Below are 19,687 nucleotides of genomic sequence, written 5' to 3'. Positions count from 1 at the left end.
ATAGGCTCGACTTGAAGTGGAATACCCAAGAAAAATTCCCTTATCACACTTAGAATCAAACTTAGCAAGATGCTCCCTATCTTTCAAAATATAGCATGTGCTACCAAAGACTCTAAAATATGACACATTCGGCTTCTTGCCTTTCCAAATCTCATAGGGAGTTTGCTTGGTACCAGACCTCAAAAATACCCTGTTCTCATATAACAAGCTGTACTTACAGCTTCAGCCCAAAAATGTTTAGCAAGATTTTTGCTATTGAGCATCACCCGAGCCATCTCAACAAGAACTCTATTCTTTCTCTCCACAACACCATTTTGTTGAGGTGTAATAGGAGCGGAGAACTCATGCTTAATTCCCATCTCTTCACAAAATTTTAGAAACTGAGAATTCTCAAACTCAGAACCATGATCTGTTCTAATTCTAACAAGAGGTAGATGACTAGTCATCTTCTCTTTTTGCAAAAGATGACAAACAGACTTAAACCTTAGAAAAGTTTCAGATTTTTCACGTAAGAATGAGACCCAAGTGAATCTAGAGAAATCATCAACCATGACAAGAATATATTTCTTTCCACCAAGGGACAAGGTTTGGATAGGACCAACAAGGTCCATGTGAACAAGTTCAAGGCTGACTTGTGTTTGAATGTGTTTGACCTTCTTGTGTGACACTCTAACTTGTTTCCCCAATTGACATCCTTCACAAACATGTTGATCAGATTTGTCAAGCTTTGGTAAACCACTCACTAACTCTTTCTTTGACAGTTTATGCAAGTCTTTAAAGTTCACATGTCCAAGCCTTTGATGCCACAAGACACTTGTTTCATTCACAACCTTATTGCAAACTATTTCTTTTGCATCATTGACACCATCAATGCAATAGCAATTGTCCCTAGACCTAGCCACGCTCACAATCTCATTACCACCTTTTCCAATGATTTTGCACCCATGCTTGGAGAATCTAACTTCTATTACTCCATCATCACACAGCTGACTCACACAAATGAGATTGGATGTAAGACCCTCAACACATCTAACATTCTTAAGCTCGGGTAATCCAGGGATACAAACAGTACCTTTCCCAACAACTTGAGACTTGTGACCTCCCCCAGAAGTTACAGTGCCTCCATCAAAAGGACTGAGAGATGAGAAGACACTCTTATCACCAGACATATGTTTGGAGCAACCACTATCAAAGTACCAAGAGTTGGTGTTTGATGCAGCAAAAGCATTTAGCACAACAAGACATTTGGTATGACCTTTTTCAACCCAAGTAGACTTAGGCACAATAGGTGAACACATTTTAAGGGAGACAAGTTTGGCAATCTTAGTTACTTCTTTTAGCAAATGATCAACCTGATCTTGCAAAGATCTGGGATTCTTTTTAGATTTTGAAGACAATTTTTTAGTCTTATCCTTTTGTACATATGACAGACTGGTCGAATATGACCAGTCAACCCACACCTGTGACAAGTTGGAACAAACTTAGGTTTCTTGACTATCGGCTGAGCATTAAGCGAATCCATTATTGGAGTTTTTGACTTGACAAACCTAGTGGTAGAGCTAGACGAACTAGAATCAAAATGATTAAATCCAAGACCACCTTTGTCCCCATGAGGTTTTCCCATAGTCAACATTTTGTCAATTTTTGAGGCACCAATGGTCATAGATATAACCTTGCTTTTTGCTTCATTCAATTCACCTAGGAGCAGTTTGTTTGAGTTCTGGAAACCAATGTTACTCTCCTTGAGCACATTAACTTGATTTTCTAGATTACTCCTAATTGACCCAAGTGCAACAAAATCTTTTTCTAGAGAGACAGATTTGTCACTCAACTCCTTTTTGGTCTCTTTTAAGATGAGGATTTCATGTTGAAGTTCATGGTTGTTGGCCTCAAGTTTGAGGCACTCTTCTTTCAAAGACAATGTCTCTTTGAACAAACAATCATATTTTCTTCCTAATGACTCATATGACAGGTCATCTGACTCAGAATCAGATTCATCAGACATTGGCTGCACAGAGGCAACAAAAGCAACATGTTGATCATCATTATCAGAGGAAGATGAATCCTCTTGAGAAACTTCACTTTCACTCTCACTCCAGCTAACTTTCATGGCCTTGTCCTTTCCTTTGGAATATTTTTTCTGATTGTTTGCACAGTCGGCAGCATAGTGCCCAATGCCTCCACATGTGAAGCACTTGACAGATTTTCTAAAATCTTTAATGAGAGGTTTGACATCCTTGTTCCTCTCATTAGACCGATCAGTTGATGGTCTAAATTGTCTCTCACTACCAGAGCTGCCCTCTCTAGCAAACTTTCCTTTATCCCTAAGAATTCTCCTAAATTTTTTGACAAACAAGGCCATCTCATCCTCAAAACCTGAGGATTTTTCACTACCTTTTAGAGAGCAATCATTCACTCCTTGAAGTGCAACATTTTTTGATTTTTTAATGTCATGCTCTTCCATATTCAACTCCATCTCATAGGTTTTCAATTTTCCTACGAGCTTGCCAAGCTTAATTTCATTTAAGTTTTGGACCTCCATGATTGCGGTTTTCTTTGCTCTAAACCTAGATGGTAGGACACGAAGGATTTTCTGAACAACAAGAAGCTCATCAATAGGTTGACCGAGACTCATGGCTTCATTAGTGATCATCTCAACTCTCCCATAGAACTCAGAAATAGACTCAGTTTCAGACATCCTAAGTTCTTCAAATTGTGCAAGCACCATCTGAAGTTTTAGAGTTCTAACTTGGTCATCCCCTTCATGAACCACCCTTAGTTTATCCCAAGCCTGTTTTGCATTTGGGATGTGTTGTATATGTGAAAATTGTGTGCTAGACAAGGCAGTGACTAAGGCATTTCTGGCCTTCTTGTTTGAATATGCAGCAAACACCTCAGTTTCAGTCCATTCCGACCTAGGCTTGGGCACAACATCACTCTCAACAGTCTTGACAGAAGAAACCCACTCTTTTGTGAGATACTCACTTGCGTACTCATCAAGAGCATCAAGAAATATCTCAAATTTTTCTCTCCAAGCAGCGTAGTTATTTCCATCAAAATAGGGAGGGGAGTTGCAAGATCCAGCAACTCGATCCCGTTCCATAGTGAGCACACCTAAACACCAAAACAAATCCTAGGATCTCTCTATTTGTATTAAGAGCTGACGCTCTGATACCAATTGTAATCGGTACTTAGGTGACGATGGGTAAACTTAATGAAATATTCAGCCAAAGGATGCAACAAACTTCACACACACACAGAACATATCACGATGTACCTGCAGGCCTAGAGAATTACTAGTGACAACCTAGGCACTCAGAAGGACCCATCAATCTAGGCATCCCCTGTGCTAGCAACAACTATGGTGAAAGTGTGTGAAGACAGCATAATCAAGCAAACACCAAACAGCAGATAATGATGACTAGTCAACCACAATTCATACGATGACTAGTCAACCACCAAGAACACAAACCTAGAAAATTACAAGAATGCAATCAGAAATTGTTCACCCAGAAACCCACCATTGGGAAAAACTGGGGGTCATCAACCGACCAGGAAATCCACTAAGTAGAAAAAGATTCTTACAAAGGAATACAAGCAAGCTCAAGCAAAACCTAGATCTATTTAGGAAGATGAGCAATACCTCCTTTGTGCAATCTTCTTCTCCAACTTAGTACAGCTTGAAACCCAGTTCTTCATGGCAATGGCAGCTTCTTCTTCAGCTCATTCATCCCATGGCACCAGCTTGCAAGCTCAACTCAAACAGAAACCAAAATTTGGATTCAAAGGAGAATAACCAATTTCTTCAAGAAACCATACTCTTGAAGAAATCAATAGTGAATCTGATCTAGATATAAATGAGAGAATGATTTATCAAGCTAGATGCAGATCATATTTCAAATGAAGTTTTTTTTAAATCAATATAGAAAAACTCATAGATGAAAAACTTGTTCTTTCTAGAGGAAGAAAAACGGAAAAATGGAGAACTCTCTTTCCTACAATTCTTCACACGAAAGACGGCTGCCCAAAAAAGGAATAGCCAGACCTATACAACCCAAAATATTCCCTTAGGTCAGAGACCCATCTGGCAGCAGAGAGAGAAAGGAATAGGACAAAAAGGTTTGTTATCCAGCTGGAGAGCAAGGATGACTAGTCATCCAAGAAACAGATGACTAGTCATCATTTTATGAAAACAGTGTAATGCAGTGTTATGCAATGCACAGTGTTTACCTTTGTCAAGTTGCATGATCCTCCATATGATTGTTGTTAGTTAAGAACACCTCGAGAAGCTATTCTCAATCTAAACTTGAGCTTGATAACAATAGAAATCCTATTACAAAGTTGACAAGGGAAGCCAAAAGAAAAATACAAAATGCATACATTAACAATACTTGGATCCTGTTTTTCTTTTAATATTTTTTTCCCCGATTTTCGTTTATGGATAAAAGTAGTTATCCATTACTATTTTGCTATTACCCGACTCTCTATTGTCCCCTTTTAATTTTTTTACATTTCCAGACTTATTATATACCAGCATAAAGAATTTAGTACTTTCACGTTTAATACTCTATTATATATGTACGTACGCATTTTTTAATAATACATTCGTGTTCTATGCACGTCTCATGTTTTTTAAAATAGAAATGTGGAATAGTCGTATTGTACATGTACATACGTATTTCTAATGTTTAATACACATATTTTTTACAAAATTTGCAGTAAGACACAAAATTTACGTATTATACAAAATAATTCTCACATAGTATTTATTAAGAATAATGCATGTCATAAAAATTATATTACAACATTATATAGTGGCCGATTAATATATAGTTTGGATATGTTGAAACTAGCAAATTAATATGTATAAAGTACAAACTAATGCAATTAGGAGGGTCCTTTTTTCTTATTATTTTTCAATTAAATAGTATAGCCATGGGGCAATACCGTTTGAATATACTGTATTTAAATAATATCGCTGGGTGGCTATACTTATTTTTTGACACGTGGCGCTGAATTGGTTGGCCGAATTGAACTAGATGAGTCCAATTAACTGGACATAGGTCCAATCCGGATTGGATTGGTAAGTTTTTACTTTGTTATATTTGGACATGTTTTACTGTGATGGGGTAAAAGCAAATAAGTAGTATGTGATGGGGCTTTCTGACTTTTAATTATGTGTTCATGTTTTTTCATAAATTTAATTATTTCTGATATTAAATAAACACAAAAAAATATATATATAAAAAATATTGAAGTCCAATGCAGTCCAGTATATTCTTGTACCAAACAGTGCAATGGACTTAAGTCCAGTCTAGTGCTGCTTATTGATCTACCAAACAACTCAAGGCGCTTCTATAATGAGAGGTATTTTGGTGAGGGGGTTCAATGAGGGATTCAATCCAACCATTCAATTATAAAAAAAGTTGAAGTCCAATATTTTCTCTCTCCTGTTGGATAGTGGGATCGAACCCCTCACACAACCCCCTCATTAGGGCATCTCCAATAGCCTCTTCAACATCTTTGGAATTCTAAAATAGGTGAGCTACATCAGAAAAACCCACTCCAATAGCCTATTCAACCTCAGTAATCAAAGCTACAACTTCTTTCTTTCTCTTCAGGACTGATAAGTTGACTTTGGCTCTTCAAACATTTAATTTTACTTTGGCAAAACAAAACCTACTTGAAAATGTTAAAAACATGTTTTTTTTTTTTTTTCTCTTTTCATATAATAAATACATAGACATTTTTCACTTGTTTTCATATTTTTCATTCTTTTTCATGATTTTGCATTCATTGAATTGAAGAGTCTGTTGGAGTAAATTTTATTCAAATAGCAAATAAGGCTTTTCAAATTTCCACGTAGGTTAACAAACTTCAATTTGAAGAGTTTTTTTTGCTACTACTATTGGAGATGCTCTTCTAGCATTTCCGAACAACTCAGAGGACTTAAAGTCCAACCCAATCCAACACTCGAAGTCTTATCCTAATCAATCCAATCCGGTCCACCAAACGGGGCTTATGAATTTTTACTTTGGATTGGACCATTTATATAAGCATTGGTGGTTTGTTTAGCTTTTCGGGGTTAATCGTTTTATTAGTTCTTGAACTTTGACCCAATTTGCATTTAATTCCCTCAATTTCCAAAACGGTTCCCGTGGTCCTTTAACTTTAGTTTTTATTTAAAACAAATGGTCCAGCCGTCAATTTTGTTAACTTTTCTGTTAAATGCATGGGCAAAATGGTTTTGTATCAAAATTGATTAAAATATGAATAAAAATTAAAAATAAACTCTCTCTCTCTCCCCCTATATTTCAATTTCTACTCCCCCCAAAACTTTCATTTTTTTTTTTGGTTTTTTATTTGCCCTTGCATTTAACTGAAAAAGTTAACAAAATTGACGACAAGACCATTTGTGCTAACGAAAGTGAAGTTAAAGGACCACGGAAACCATTTTGGAAATTGAGGGACTCAAATGCAAATTGGGTCTAAATTCAGGGACTAATAAAACGATTAACCCAGCTTTTTGGGCTATGAGCCTATGTAATAAGAAAAGAAAAGGTTTCAGAGTGATAGACATCTTCCAGTTTCACTACTACAAAAAGTGAAAAAGACGACCAGAAAACAACGACGGTCTAAGTGAAAACCGTCGTGGTTTTTAAAAAGACGACGGTTCTAAAAACACCGTCGTGTAATACTACCTTAGACAACTAAAAAATGGAGATTCAAATGGCTGTTCAAAAACAACGACGTACCTAATTAAACAACCGACGTCTATTTGAAACAGATTTCCGCAATGTAAAATCAAAGCTAACAAAGAACGACAGAAGTTATGAATCGACCGACGTAGAAAGTAAAGACGACGATTTCAATAAAAGCCGCCGTTTTTACTCATAAAATAACACGACGAGGTTTTCGTATAAAACGCCGTATTAAATACAAAATATCGCCGTATTAAATTAATGCACAACGACGGAAAATATAAATATATCGATGTCATTCTCGTATAGTTCTACGACGTTATCTTTAAATCGTACTATAAAATTTAACGTCGTATTTATTCATTTTATACGTCGTACCTTTAATTTAAACCGTCGTCTTAATAAGAATTTTTGTTAACAATTTTTTTCTTTGATTTTCTTATCCTACGTCGGTAGATCTACTTAATGACAAGAATTGAAATAACCATGACGGTTTATATAGAAAACCGCCGACATAATCAGATTTTTCTGAGATCCCAAGGGTTACGAAATCTTACCAGATGGAACTCTGTTCCACATCATAATCTTAACAGATGACACAGATTTGCAATCAGAGAGACAATTTTTTGGAAGTTGATGATGTGTGTGCGTTTGTGTATCTACAAATATTATACCTAACGTCGTTGCAAATTTGCAATCAGAGAGACAATTTTCAACGACGGTTATATTATACCTAACGACGTTTAAAAAACAAATCAACATCGCTCAACAAATATATTACGTCGTCTTAGTCTTACTTAAGACGACGAAAAACGACGACAGTAATACAAAAACAGTCGTTGTTTTTATATTCTTATTTTATTTAAATCTGTCATCCAAAAAAGAAACTTTACATATTCCAGAACATTAATTTCCTTCATTTTAAATTTCCTCCGGAAAAAAAACTCTCTTTATAATGCACTGTAATTGAAAAATAAACTGAAAGGTCACGGGAAAAAAAATTCTATTCATAATTTAAAAATTCAAATCCACGTGGGTTATATTAAACCTAACGACGTTAAATGAAAAGATTCCACGTCGCAAAACAAATATTGCGTCGTGTTAGTTAAAAACGACGGCATAACAAAAAACCGTCGTTGTTTCAAACTGAATTAATTTAAAATTTCTTCGGGAAAGCAAAATCTATTTATAATTTCCTCTGGTTAGTAATATTGCGTCCTGTTAGTTTACAAATTCTAGAACATTAATTTCCCTCATTTTAAATTTCCTCGGGAAAGAAAAATCTATTTATCACGCTTTGTAATTGAAAATTAAAACTGAAAGAATTCGGAAAAAAAAAACTCTATTTATAATTTAAAAATAAAATCCACGTCGGTTGTATTACACTTAACGACGTTTAACAAAATAATCTACGTCGGTAATTATAAATCTACCGCCATCTTACCTTAATATAGACGACGAGAAAAGACGACGGTAGAACAGAAAATCGCCGTTGTTTCAGTTTCTTTAACAGTTTGGTCCTTTATCTTTCTGCAGGACTTGTATAGTTCAAAGCATTGACAATGTCTTCATCATATCTCCCAGCAACTACTGATTCGATTGCTCATGCTTTAGAGGCCATCTGAAGCCATTTCTATTCTTTATCGCATTCTTGAAACCCATCTTCTTCTTCTGAAGCTCTACGGATAAAGGAAGAGGCTATCACAAATCTGACGGATCTTCTTAGCCAAGAAAATCAAGCAGAGGATCAGGCACATCTGATCTTCAGATTTCCCTGAGAAGCGAACTTTCCTTCGACAGCGAGTGGAGGCCAGGCTTGCATCTCTTTTGATGGAAAGCAAGGAGTATTCAGAAGCACTAAGTGTCCTATCAGGCTTGATCAAGGAAGTGAGAAGGCTAGTTGACAAGCTTCTTCTTGTGGACATAGATTTGATGCGAGTAAGCTCAATTTCTCTTTGAGAAAGACATCCAAATTATTGTCTTCGAGATGTGAGAGACAGTGTCTCTGAGAGAGGAAGAACTTGGAACCCTAAATGTAAACCGAAAATGAATGAAAGCAAATTTATAGAATACATTTTTAAAACCAACGGCGGTCCTTACAAAAAAAACTGCCATTTAAATTGTAAATCAACGTCGGTATGACCGACGTATATTACAGAAATCCACGTCGGTACATTAATAAAAACGACGTGTTAAATAATCTACCATGACGCGAGTTATTACTTATGTACTTTAATTTTTGAGTTTACTACGACGGTACCTACAACACTACTGTCGTATTTATTTACCACGTCCGAAGTTAAATGTACCGTCGTATTTTGTAATTTATACGTCGTAGTTATATGTAACCGCCGTATTATTTTTTTGAAATGGTTTTATATGTAAGCAACTTTTCGTCTACCTGACTTACACATGCACTGTTTCCAAACCCGATTAAAAATTTCAATCTCCCAGAGAAAACTTTTTGACTTTTTTCCTTGTCAGAGCACTGTCAAAGTATCTCATCGTCTTCCTCTCGTCTTCTTCGTCGTCTCTGAACTTAAACATCGTCTTCCTCTTGCTTTCATTGCACGCAAAAGGTAAGCTTTCATTTTCACTATTTTGGTTGCTGTTTTGCATGCTCATACGTTTTTTGTTTGAAAAATCTTTTTACCTTTTTTCTGGCCAAAATCATTTTACTTCTTTCCAAGTTCGATAAAATATACAGACAAAGAGGGAAAGTTTCCAACTTTGAAGACAACTACCTCAACTAAATAAGACGACGGTAGCTTCTTATTTACGTGGTTAAATAGGTAGACCACGACGGTTCGTCAGTCGTTCTAGCGTCGTCTGAAAATTGACAAAGTTGTTTTTAAAATTATAGTCTTTTTTTATTTGCTTGTTTAATTGCAGGTTTGATTTCTCTGAACAATGGTTTTTGTTTTTTCCTAATTTGATAAAATATAAAGAAAAAGAAAGTAGGGTTGGTATCTAATATAGACGACAGTATCTTATTGTTTTACGTCGTGTGAATGTTAATACCACGACGTCATATTAAAATACCGTCATCTATATAAGATTCCAAAACTTTCTTTCTTGGCCTTGTATTTTATCAAATTAGAAAACAAAAACCATGGTTCAGAAAAATCAAATCTGCAATCAAACATTCACAGAGAAAGAAAGAAGGGTTTTGGATCCTTATATAGACGACGGTATATTACTATTGACGTCGTGTGAACATCAATACCACGACGTTATATAAATATTTCATCGTTTATAGTTAATTATCACGTCGTCCGGTAAATATCGACGTAATAAGTTATTATTACGTCTTATTTTATATTATTTCGTCGTTGTTTAATTACCTTGGTTTTAAACATTTATTACGTCAGAGATTATTTCATTGTGTCGTTTAAAATCATATCATACGTCGTATTTTATTAATAACCGTCGTTTGTGTTCTTAATCTTTTCCTGAAATATTTTCACTTGCAGTTTTGTCTGTAAAAATGGTTTCTCAAGACCAAAGTAAGGACTCTGGCTCCAAGAAAAATGGAGGTAAGGAGCTTGGAATGGTAACTCCTAAAGAGAAGTCTTCGAAGAAGATGAAGTCTTCAAAGAAGATGAAGTTTGCTTCATCATCTGCTGAGACAGAACCAACCAGCACGACAACAATCTCTGATGATTCAAAGTCTGGTCAAGGTATGAGCACAATGCCTCGTGTTGTGAAGAGAAAACTTCAGAAACTCAGGCCAATTGTTGAGTACAATAAAAGGGGGAAAGGAATTGGCCAAGCACATAGTGAGATGCAGTCCTACATTGGTGTGTTGGCACGCTCCAGAGTTCCACTTGTGGACAAGAAATGGGCTCAAATCCCCAAGGATATAAATGAGCAGATTTGGGAAGCAGTTGACATTGCTTTTGTGGTAGGTCAAGGGGGCAAGAACTCTGTGTTAGCTTCTGCTGCCAAGAAATGGAAGGATTTCAAGTCTACACTAACGAGGTATTATATCCTTCCATACACCAATGACAGGGAGAGATTAAGCCAACCCCCTGAAACATATAAATTCATAGAGAAAGCACAATGGGATGCCTTTGTAGCTTCAAGGTTATCCAAAGATTTTGAGTCTGTGCATTCTCAACATGCACAGATTAGGGAGAAACTTGAGTACAATCATCGATTGTCTCGAAAAAGATATGCTGGTTTGGAGGATCAATTGGAGGAAACCATGCCTGGGGTAGAAATTGATCGATCTACCTTATGGAAGAGAGCTAGACAGGACAAACATGGTAACATCCCGGATCCAAAGGTGGCAGAGAAAGCAAAATTAATTGTAAGCTCACTCTGTTTTAAATTTTTATTAAACTGTGAATAATTCTTATTACATCTTATGTTATATTTTGCGTCGTGTGAATGATATTACCACGTCGAAATTTTTTAAAAAACGTCGTTAAAGGTCTAAATCAGGAATCACTACTCTGTTTTCTGTAATTATAGCATAAGATGTCGGTGGTTCATTTTCACGTCGTTTGTATTAAATTACTACGTCGAAATATTTTAAACAAGGTCGTTAAAGGTGTGAATATTGAATCATCCCTCTGTTATCTGTAAATAAAGCATAAGACGTCGGTGGTTTATTCATTTCGTCGTTTTAAAAAACTAACCACGTCGGTATAACTACCGTCGTGATAAATTATAATAACGTCAATTTATATGTTATTGCGTCGTCTGAAATTATATAATACGTCGTTTGTATATAAATAACCGTCGTGTGTTTTTTGTTCTTACTTTTTTATATATCTTTGTTTTAGGATGAATTGCAAAAACAAGTCTCGGAAGGCAAAGTCAGTGTATCTGGCAGCAATGATGTGCTGACCATGGCTTTGGGCCCCGAGCATCCAGGCAGAGTGAGAGGTGTAGGTGCTGGGATTTCCCCAAGGCAATATTTCAATTTACCCAAACCACAGAGGATGAGCTTTGATGACCGTTTAAAGGACAGTTTAAGAGTTCTCCTTCAAGAAGAGAATAAAAAGATGGAAGCTAAGGCAAGGGAAGAGGCTTTAAGGATGGAGGCTAGAACCAAACAATTGGTAGAGGCTGAGAGGGAGCATTTCCTGAGTCAGCTTTCCCAATTAATTCCCAATTTTGATCCAAGCATGCTTAAACCAAGAATTAGCCAAAGTCCCAAAAATCCAATGTCTGACAAAGCAAGCTGCTCTGGAGGTGATGTGAGATCCCTACATTTTGAGGATGATACTGTCAAAAATGGGAAACATCAGGAAGAAAAGGTAACATATCTGAACTTTGAATTCTCTGTTTTTTTAAAAACTATTAGACGTCGTTATTATTAATAAAACCGTCGTTTGAAATACATACCACGACGATTTTAAAAATAAACCGTCGTTTGTATTTCAATACCACGTCGTATTTAGTTTACTTGTTTTACACGCCATTAAACGTCGTTATTTTTAAAACTTTGTGGTTTTTAGACGACGGGGTTAGTCATTCCCGACGTAATAGATGAAGAGAAGAAAGAAGAAAAACAAGATGAAAAGGAGAAAGAAGATGAAGAAAAGCATGACGACCAGGTATGTTTATATAACTTTGCCTTTTTTATTTGTTTTTCAAAATTTCAAACGTCGATATTTTTCTTTAAACCGTCGTTTGTTTACAACTTAGACAGCGGAATTTTTTTCTAAGACGTAATAAATTATTCACCACGACGGTTTTTTCACCGTCATTTAAATTCTTTTCAGACGACGTTTTATTCCTTAAACCGTCGTTTTTATTGAATTACCACGTCATTTTTTTTATTTCTTTAAACAGGTTATTAAAGTTGTTGATTATTCAAATATGGAGGCGTCATCTTCTTTAAAATCCCTTTGTCGTTATGTGAAAACGACACTCGTGCCTTAGGATAAGACCCTGAACTTTACAATTGATAAGGAGGTGTTTGGTCTAGAACGCGATACCTTCGTCCTGCCTGAAGATATTACACAATTTGCAGGCATGGAATAGATAGGAGCTACTGTCATTGCTGTATATATGAGGTTTGTCATTCTAAAATAATACGTCGTTGGTTTATTTACTGCGTCGTCTTAACTAACTAACCACGTCGTTAGTATGTACCGTCGTGATAAATATATTATAACGTCGTTGTCTATTTCAGTATGTCGTGTGAAATTTTATAATACGTCGTTTTGTTATACATAACCGTCGTGTGTTTTTTTGTGCTGACTTGTTTATATTATTTTATATATTTAGGTACTTACATGATCTTTTGAAACAAGCAAATATGTGCAGCATGGTTGGCTTTATCGACCCTGCTACAGTTAGTGCCAACTCTGGGACAATAGCTGACAGATCACGACTGGTAGCAGCTCGACTTCAGAAGACTGATGGTGAACAGATTTTCATGATGCTTTACAATCAAGGGTTAGTCTCCTTAACATGATTTTATTTTTATGATTTTCAATAAATGACAGCGTATAAACTAACCACGTCGGTGTTTTATTTTATTGAGTCGTTTGAAACTACTAACCACGTCGGTAGTTATTTATCGTCGTGATAAATATATAATGTCGTCGATTGCTACTTTATTTCGACGTGTGAAATATTATAATACGTCGTTTTTGTAAATAACCGTCGTTTTTATATTAATTTTGTGCAGCCGTCATTGGATCTTGCTGATTGTGAGAGCAAAGAGGGAAACCGTCTATTTTCTGGATCCTCTGCCCGGAAATCGTGTGGTCGATGAAGAGGCCAAAAACATCGTGAACAGTGCTATAAAAATATATAATTCTCACATAGCCAGATCGGGCCGTAAAGCCGTAATTTGGAAAACTCTGTCAGGCACACCAAAGCAACCCAGCAGTGTCGAATGCGGGTATTATGTGATGCGCTTCATGAGGGACATCATCATGGATCCTTCCTTGGCATTTGAGAAGAAGGTAAGAAGAAATTACCTTCATACATTTTACATCGTTTTTTGTATTATCAACGACAGTCATGTAAAATTACCGTCGTTGAATAGATATACTACGTCGGTTATGAAAAATATCGTCGTCTGTGATTGAATTTCTTTTTATTTATAAACCCTAATAGTCATTGTTTATGCAGTATGCCAAGGGAAAACAGGAAGCGCCATACCCCCAAGAAGCAATTGATGAAGTCCGGAAAGAATGGGCAGAGTTTGTTTGCCTTCACCTGGAATAGGGGAATTATTGAACACTTGATATTTATGTATAATGTACAAATTTTGTCTATAATATATAATGTAAAAATTTGTTGAGGTTTTCTTAAATTAAAAAAAAAAACAAACATACAAATTGCGTAACCGACGTGTAATACTTTTCCAACGACCTAATAAAGTCAAAAACCGTCGTTTTTTGTTGTTTCGTTTTAAACAAATCCGACGTAAAAGGATATTTAGACGACGTTCTTTGAACAATTGAGTCGTTTATGGTTTACAACGTCTTCAATTTCTTAAGGGTTCAGGGTAGTACTTTGTAACGACAGCGGTTAAGTCGTGGAATATATATTTTACGTCGGATAGTTAAATATCCGCCATGGTTTCTCATTTAAACGATGTCATTTTAACAACTTAGTCGTCTATTACAATTTACAACGTCTACAATTTATTAACACCGACGTGGTTTGTTGTTGTGATAAGAATATTTTATTATTTTTATATCAAAATATTCAAAATAAATTTAAAATAAATCAGAAAAATGCAAAGTCAACTCCTATGAAGTCATTGATATATTTTCTTCCCCCTAAACCTTGAAAAAATTCATTTTGAATAACAAAAATTTAAAATGACCATCCAAAACAAAATTGTTTTGATGAGTCATAAAATCACTTCTAGTTTTATGGTTTAGGGTTTAGAGTCTAGGGTTTAGAGATTAGGGTTGTTATTTATTGGGGTTTATTTTTAAAGTATAATTTTTGGGTCGTATAGGGTATATATTAGGCTGTAAAACCATAAACCCTTTTATAAACTTAAAATTTTAAATTATATAATTTAGTTTTAAGGGTTTAGGGTATTAATTTTTAACGACGGTGGTTGAGTCGTGGAATACATATGTTACGTCGTGCAGTAAAATATCCGACATGGTTTATACTTTAAACGACGTCATTTTAATATGTAAGTCGTCTATTATAATTTACAACGTCTTCAATTTCTTAACCCCGACGTGGTTTTTCAGTCGTCTTTATATCAAAACATTCAAAATAAATTTAAAATTAATCCGAAAAATGAAGCATCAAAATAAACGGTGTTACGTTCAGTGTTTCCGTCGTGGAATATTACATTTACGTCGGTTCTTGTAGAACTTTCACCATGGTTTTTCTTTCGACGTTTTAAAGAGCGCGCTCTCTAAAAATTTTCGCGCCACCTAAATTTTTTAGATTTGGCTCTTATTCTTATACTTCTAACCCTGAACCCTAAAATTTTCAGATTTCGCGCAACATAACATTTCGCTCTCTCACTTCTGCTCTAATTAAAAGTTGCACTCTCCAGGCTCCGTCGAATCTGTGAGCTCGTCCAACCTGTAAGTACAAACCCTATCTTCCCCTTGTAAATTCATTGAATGATATTAGGTTGTTTTGTTAAAGGGTTTTAGGTATATGCTTTGCGATCTGTTAATAATGTGCTTATAGGTATGGGTTCATGGATTTTCTGTTTAATGGGTTCATGGATTACATTATCTGTTATGTTGAATTGGGAATGGATTTAATTTTGTCGGATCTTTTAATCACCCTATGTTATGTTGAATTGGGAATGGATTTATTGTTTTCATGCTTGGTTTCATGTATATGTTGGTTTCTTGCTTGGTTTCATATATATGTTGTGTTCTTAATGGGTTTTGGGTTCTTGAAAATAAACTGAGACACGGCGCCTTTTTAGGCATACGACGACGATTACACGACGGTTTATGAAAAAACCGTCGTTGTATTACTTATACACGACGGTTTTTTCATAAACCGTCGTTTGTATTACTTATATTAGACGACGTCTGTTGAAAATTCGTCGTCTATATATGCCAAATACGTCTATTTTTGTTTAAAACCCGTCGTCTCTGTTGTGTATTACTTGCTATTAGATCTTTTTATAATCTGCTATAGTGATTGTCATTGCCTGTATTTTCACTTTATTATAGATAATAGGTTATATTGTCGGAGATGGATAAGTCATGGATGCACTCGGATAGAAGATCGAAGGCATATGAGTTTGGGGTGGAAGCATTTTTGAACTTTGCTGTAGAAAATCTTCTAACTACAACACATATCCGTTGTCTATGTGTTAAATGTGTTAATTTGAAGTTGTTTGGGGTTGGAATTATAAGGGATCACGTATACTTTAATGGAATTGACCAAAGCTATAAGAATTGGACATTTCACGGAGAACCTTGGGAAGCAACTACTAATGCTAGTAGAAATGTTGAAGAAGATGATGGCTATAGTAGGTACAGTTTTGCGTCTGAAGAAATTGATATGGATGATAATGATTTTGGTGATTTTGGTTCCGATCCGTATGAGTTTGCCAATGTGATTGGGGATGGAGATCAACCAGTGTACCCTGGTTGTAGAAAGTACACGAAGTTATCGGCATTAGTGAAGTTGTATAACTTAGGTGGATGTATCCGTTTGAAAGATATATGAAAGTGCTGAAGGGGTATGTTCAGAATCGTACTCGTCCCGAAGGTTGCATTGCTGAGCGGTATATAGCTGAAGAAGCGGTAGAGTTTTGTACTCAGCATTTATCTGATGTTAGTACAGTTGGAGTACCTTCAAGCCAAAAGATGGGAGTTTCAAAGCCATTATCAGGTTGCATAGTGAGCGTAGTTGATCAGGACCTGTTGAATCAAGTACATCTATATGTCTTGGAGAATACGGAGGAAGTCCTACCTTATATCGAGTACGTATGAGTTTTATTCTTTAAGTTTCCATTTTAAATTATTTCTTATGTTTATCTTATATATTTGGGACCGTAATGCTTGAATTTTTCGTGTCATGTAGGCAACATATGATCCACATCAAGACTGCTTATCCAAAATTTAGAAAGAGAACAAAGTGGCTGCAGGATAAGCACAATAGCACTTTCATTCAATGGCTACGCTTCAAGGTATATGTTGTTGAATAACATATTTCTCTTTTAATTTTCTTCTTATTTCTATGTTAGATTGAATTAAGATATGATTAATTTGCAGGTTCAAAGTGAACTTGAGGAAGACAATCATGGCGTATCAGAAAATTTAAGGTTGCTAGCAGCTGGTCCAAACATGGCAGTGCCATTATATAGGAGCTATCTTATTAAAGGTATTAAATTCAATATCAAGGCACAAGATGATGTGCGGACAACTCAAAATAGTGGAGTTTATTTACTTGCACATACCATGCAAGTTGCTAGTGCCAAGGATAAAAACTCAATTCTCTCAAATATGGGTTTCTATGGTGTCATTCAAGAAATTTGGGACCTTGACTACCAAAAGTTTACAATCCCAGTCTTTAGGTGTGATTGGATAGATAGTTCTGGTCTTGTAGTCGACGAACTTGGATTTACCCTTGTAGATTTGAGTAAAATTGGACATAGGAATGACCAATTTGTTTTGGCTTCTCAAGTCAAACAAATATTTTTTGTTGACGACCCGATGCATCGTGGTTGGTCGGTAGTGTTATCAATGCCTAATAGAGAATATAATGATGTTATTGGTGATGAAGTCTTAGGTGATGTCATAATTGAGTGTGAGCCATTTACTAGAGGGATGCCAAATGTTGACACATTTGATGAACTGGTGGGTGAGTTAGGTGGTCAAAATATTCGAGATGGGTGTGAAGATATATGGATTGAATGATGCTTATGTAATTGGCAGTGTATGACATTAATTTTGTGATATATTGTAATGTGATTTCTTCACTTTCATTATACAGGTTTTGGCCACAAAACAATCAGTGCAAAAAATACTGGTTCCAGATTACATCATTATATTCTGCATAAAAAACGACGTCTGTTCAAATAAAACACGACGTTATTGTGAACCAGTTATTCAGCATATTTACCGACGTCTTAAAGCAACGTAACAATGAAGAACCACGACGCTATTGTGAAGCAATTATTCAGGATATCATGTCGGGGAAGGATTAAGAACCGCCATGTAATTCAAAATAACACGACTCCAATCCCATAATACCGACGTCTAAAAAATGAGATATATAATCTGAACGTTAAAAAATACGACGTCATCATACATTTTCCACGTCGCAAGTTCTTTTATAAACGAAGAGGAACGAAATGAATTCCGACGGTAATTCATTATAACCGCCGTCTAATATCAATTAAACGACGTTATTTGTAATACGGCTCTCATCATAATCAACGCCGTCTATATGTTCTGTAATACGGCTCCTATTTATTTAGAACCGACGTTGTTTAGAAGTTCAACGTCGTCTATATTAATAAGTGCGTCGTGAGTAATGAATACATATAAATACAACGTCGACTATATAAATGTCACCGACGTTGTTTCGCATTTCAACGTCAACTATAGAAATACATACGTCGTAAATAATGACACTGACAACTATTTCCACGTCATCTTTTTTAGAAAAATCGAAGTGGAAAATTTATTTTACGACGGTTGTTTGTAAATAAGAGACGTAGTAGATATCAATAACGTCGTCTTCTCATGTATTTAAAGACGTCATATTTTTTCTTGTCGTGAAAATTATATTTAACGGCGTAGTGTTTTAGTTGTCGTCGTTGTATGTCTATCTTGCGGCCTTGTTCTTTTAATATGTGTCATCTTTTTCCTTTTTAACGACAGTGATTTGTTTGAGTTGGTCGTCTATTCTCATCCTCGACTATTTTTTAGAACTTTAGCAGACTAAACACGTCTGTTTTTATTTGTTTTCGACATTGTTTTATTTAACAACGTCTAATATTTATCGTCGTTGTTTGTTTCTGAAAATAGGACGTATAAATTTTGTAATACGACTCTCATATATTTGTAACCGACGTTGTTTCGTTGTTCAACGTCTACTCTATAAATACATACGTCGTAAATAATGACACTGACAACTATTTCCACGTCATCTTTTATAGAAAAATCGAAGTGAAAAATTTATTTTACGACGACTGTTTTTATATAGGAGACGTAGTAGGTATCAATAACGTCGTCTTCTAATGTATTTAAAGACGTCATATTTTTTATTGTCGTGAAAATGATATTTAACGGCGTCTTATTTTAATTTTCGTCGTTGTATGTCTATCTTGCGGCCTTGTTCTGTTAATATGTGTCATATTTTTCCTTTTTAACGACGGTTTTTTTAGAAAGTTGGTCGTCTATTCTCATTCTCGATTGCTTTTTTAGATCTTTTTGCAGTACAATGACGTCATTTTGTATTTGTTGATGACGTTGTATATTTTAACAACGACGGTGATTTAGCGTCGTGGTTTATGAGGGAAAAGATGACGGTGGATTCCACGACCATTGAAAAACCGAATACACGACGGTGATATACCGTCGTCCTTTTGCTTTTTTGTAGTAGTGTTTTCTGGTGAGCTATTTTTCCGTTACAATAACAAATTGGAAGGTATGATCATATATCCAACCATGGATTTGGAGTTGGTAAGCACTGAGACACAACCAAATCTCCAATCTTGGTCATTCTTAAATAAATAAAAATGGAAAGGAGAGACCATGAACCAAGCCCCCTTTTTTTTTTCCCAAAGAACCAAGCCCTATTTGTCCAAAAAGAAATGCACTGAAAATTATATTTGCTTATTCTGTGGGAAACCACTAAAGATTGCTTATGACCTTTATTAGGTTTCGGGATCTTAGGTCTAATAGTCCTTGAACTTTGACCTGATTTGTATTTTGGTCCCTTAATTTTCAAAATCTTTCCCGTGGTCATTCAACTTCAGTTTTGTTAGAACAAATGGTCATGCCATCAATTTTGTTATCTTTTTCACTAAATACAGGGGTAAAATGGTCTTTTTGTATTAT

The sequence above is a fragment of the Prunus persica genome, chromosome G6 (assembly GCF_000346465.2).
Source record: "Prunus persica cultivar Lovell chromosome G6, Prunus_persica_NCBIv2, whole genome shotgun sequence".
Classification (NCBI taxonomy): domain Eukaryota; kingdom Viridiplantae; phylum Streptophyta; class Magnoliopsida; order Rosales; family Rosaceae; genus Prunus; species Prunus persica.
The sequence above is the reverse complement of the archived record's forward strand: the minus strand, read 5'-3'. Positions refer to the sequence as shown.